Source organism: Gekko japonicus, unplaced genomic scaffold (genome assembly GCF_001447785.1).
Source record: "Gekko japonicus isolate JY-2015 unplaced genomic scaffold, Gekko_japonicus_V1.1 scaffold507, whole genome shotgun sequence".
Taxonomy (NCBI): Eukaryota; Metazoa; Chordata; class Lepidosauria; order Squamata; family Gekkonidae; genus Gekko; species Gekko japonicus.
This window is the reverse complement of record NW_015172020.1, coordinates 209,385-213,373: the sequence shown is the minus strand read 5'-3', so window position 1 is coordinate 213,373 and position 3,989 is coordinate 209,385.

Genomic DNA, 3,989 nt, shown 5'->3' with positions numbered 1-3,989 from the left:
ACTTTCTGTAGTGGACAACATCAACAGAAGGCCCTTGTGTTTTTTGTGTTTTAAAAAACCTAAAGGAAGGGCACTTTGAGGGGTGGAGGTTAAGGTAGTAGCCAGCCATCTCTTTTCAAAGAGATCTTTTCCTTTTGGGAAGCTAGCTGCTGACCAGAGCACCATAGTTCGCCCATTATTGCAGTGAACTTTAATATGTGCCATTGTTTGTTGGAAGTTAGACTGCCTTATGGCAGCTGAGGTTAGTATCCCTTGCCCAGGAGTCCAGCCCCCACTTCCTGTCTCTCTGCCAGTTCAGCTGTAGTACTGTGACTCTAGTCCGTGTTGCTTAGTCCTACCATGGCAGAGCATCTCAGTTCCACACATGGATTCTCCTGTGGTCCTTTCCAGCATGAGGGTGAGGGAGGTCCTGCTGTGGGATCCCAGCAGCCACAAGGCTACAAGAGACCCCAAAATGTCTCCAGAATTTTGTACGTGGTTTCTTGAAAAACAGGGACACGGGGAATAAGTTGTTCTAGTCAAGGGGTAGAGCCAGCTGATTTATTTATACAAAATCTATACAACTCAGCTGCATGCTACGTTCAAAATGTTCGAATGACTTCTCGCCGGAGGTAGTTCTAAAAACTTTAAAGGACCTCCGATATTAGTACAGGCGCCACATTCAAAGAGCTTTTGTATTCCATGACCTGTGATCTTTTGAATGTTTAAATACTCTAGGTTCGAAACACTCGCTTGGAACTTTCCTTGCGTTCCTAAAGGCAGGGAGGGGCACCGCAAGAGGAAGGGGACGGAATTACCGCGAAACAAACTACACAGATGAGTGATTGGAGGAAAAACAGGCCACGGGTTTATTGGTTATGGCAGATGGAGCATTTGGCGTGGTATAGGGCACGGATCCAAGCATCGGGTGACCTGCCTGTTGGCCAATGAACCCAGCCCACCTGCCGGGGCAACCAGAAGTGGCAAGCAGGTAGTCCCACAAAGGCATAAGTCTGTGCATGGAACCCTTGTGACCCGAGAGTGGAGCCAGGAGAGTGAACCCCCGAGCTGAGCATGCCGCTAAATGGCTCAACCCCCAAGACCCCTTAAAGGAGGTCCCCAAGTGGGCTCAGCCTCTCCAAATCGATCTGTCCCAATGGCTAAAATTGCCATAAAGCTATGACAATGAACAGTAAATAGCAAAAATTAAGCAACAAGAAACTACAACATAAAGGGAGGGATGGATGACCGAAGCAGGCTGAGAATTGGCACCATTGGCTGGGCTTTAAATAGGGAGGGTACAGGGCCGGGCTGAAGCTGACACTCACCTGGTCCTTCCCCCATCGCCACCCAAGGGAAAAAGCCAGCGATTGGTTGGCCGCCCCACTTATCGCCCACTCCACCTTGGAGGCCACCAGAAATGGCCACAGCCCAGCCAGACCATGCCATGGCAGAGCATGAGGTCCTCTTCCTCCTGGGGCCTGAGCCCTGCGGCCGCAAAGCACCCACCGGTAAGTCGGTGGCTGCAAAATTACATCTTTAATGTATAGCTGAGGATGATACTTTCTAATTAGAAATCTTCCAAAGCAAAAACAAAAATGAGATGCGGGAAGAGAGTGGTTGCAAGCAAAGCTAGGAGCAAGCAGCATGGAAGTAATTATTAGTCTGGCTGTGACCTTTAACCAGCTTTTGCCCAAAACCCCAAGAAAGAGGATGTCTCTGCTGGGGCCAGCACTGATGAGCTGTGTGACCCAGAGGTGACAGCCATGGCAGGCCCTTGAATTAAGCCCCTAAAAGGAAGAAAATAAATCTCAGCATTAGAGATAAATATCCTGGTGGTTGCTTCAGTCCTCTGTAGTGTCAGCTGCCGCTATGAAGGTTCAAGCCCCCCCCCCCCCTTGCAGAATGGTAAATTGCACAGCTTCATTGGTTTTCATTGACTCAAATACATTTGGGTCTCTAGCTTGTTAAATCCTATGAGAGGCTGGGCCGGACCAAGAGGTTGCAAGACATGAATACTGGTGCCACCAGTGCCGTGAGTCCGTGTACTGACTAAGGTGCATGCTGGAGCATTAGTGTAACTAGATGCCACCATCATTGCATTCTTCCATTTCCCTTGTTCAGCACAGCTGTGCTGTGCAGTATGAACCCCTCCAGCTTGTGAGCGAACGATCACTCTCGAGCTGGGAATGACACTAGTAAAAGGGGGCGTGTGGTAAAAGACGGAGAGCAGGATGTGTACTAATAGACAAATGAAATCCTGATGTGGACCTGAAAACGCATTTCCTTTAAGTGGAGAGGCCAGAGCTTTTCTGGAATTCTTCTATGAGCAAAGCAGGTGCTCTGTCGCAGGGTGGTGATCAGTTCTGTATACCTGTTACCAGTCAGCAGTTTCCTGAGCAGATGCAAAAGAATCCATTAAACTAATTCCATATGTTCATATAGGCAAATAATAAATAGCCGTAGCTAGCGCAAGACCCTAAGGATCACAATCTAGTAGTCTCTGTAAGATTGGCCATCAGCTGGAACCGTACACTGACGTTTCCATAAACATGCAGTTTCTTGAGTGTCGTGCATGCAACCATCATTGTGGTGCTGGTGGTAGTCCTTTTGCGTGCCATTTCATTTGTGCGATGTGCAGTGGCTGCATGTGCAGCTTCCACAAGGAGATGCTGATTTATAGACACATGAATGGAGTTTGCATATTAAGCGGAAATCTGGTGGTAATTGTAGGGTGGCTTATATGGCCCTCTAGACAGGACTGGAACACCTGCCTTTCAGTGTAGCAACTGTTAGTCTTTATACCTGGGTTCTTTTGAGCATTTTAAACCAATGCCCATTTGGAAACTGTTAATAATGAAAAGCAAATTAAACGGTTCAGAAGACTTTAAGTAACAAAGCAGATAGTCCCCAGGATCCAAGGCGAATGATTTCCAAGGGTAGATATCCTGGTGACTCTGTGTATTTGCATTTCTCAGATTGCTCCCAATCATTTTTTACAGTTAAAATAAAACTGGATATTACTCTTATTTATCAGTTGTCAATAAAGCATGTTTTTAATTGACATTTTCAACAGAGTTGTATTTTCCTCATTGGTTTGTTTCAAGTCATACCACTAGAGGGCATCAGAACATTTTCAAGGAAAAGAGCCTCTTCAGAGGTACGCAGTTTCACTATGACCTAGTGGCCCGAATGCAGAAAGCTGGGATTGTGCTGTCTCTCCACTCCCCCTGCCTCAAACCACCACATATTAATGATCATAGACAACTCCAGTGATGTGCAAGAATATGTGTATGGAGACTGTGGCCTTCACAGCATGGTCATGGGCCTTTGTTTTATTTAGATTTCTTGGATGTCCCACAGACTTGAGCGTTTTACATTGCTTTTTGTGCAGCAGCGGCCCTTTTTGCATCCATGCTGTTACGCTTGTATGTCCAGTCACATATCAAAGGCAGCCAAAGTGAAGCATTTTTAGTTCCCATCAGTTTCCATAGGAGAGACGTAAGATGATGGTTGGTTTTTTGCATTGAAATCAAGAGACTATTGCATAAATTTGGCTGGATCGTGTCCTTCAGGATTAGATTTAAGCATGTGATTGGTCCTGCAAGGATAGAACTGTTGGAGAAGCGACAGCTTGCTTAGAGTCTAGTTCAGGGGTGTCAAACATAAGGCCCGGGGGCCAGAACTGGCCCGTCCAGGGTTATTATGCAGCCCGCAAGCAGCTGGTGCAAGGGAGGGAGTACTGGAGGGAGTGGGGGGGAGCCATTCCTTTGTGGCACTGCTGCGGCAGTGGAATAATCTCATCTGCAGCAGTCAAGCATTGTGGGAGCATCTGCCCAGCAGTGCACAGCTGCCTCTCCAGTCTACCTATGTGGGTTTTCCTTTGCACACACACACATACACCCCAGTCCCGTGGGGCCTTGCAGTGAGGATACACCAACTCGGAGCTTACCAGCTGTTGTCCTTTATACAGTTTCTATCTCCAGTACCTGGCATTACGCTTTGTGGCA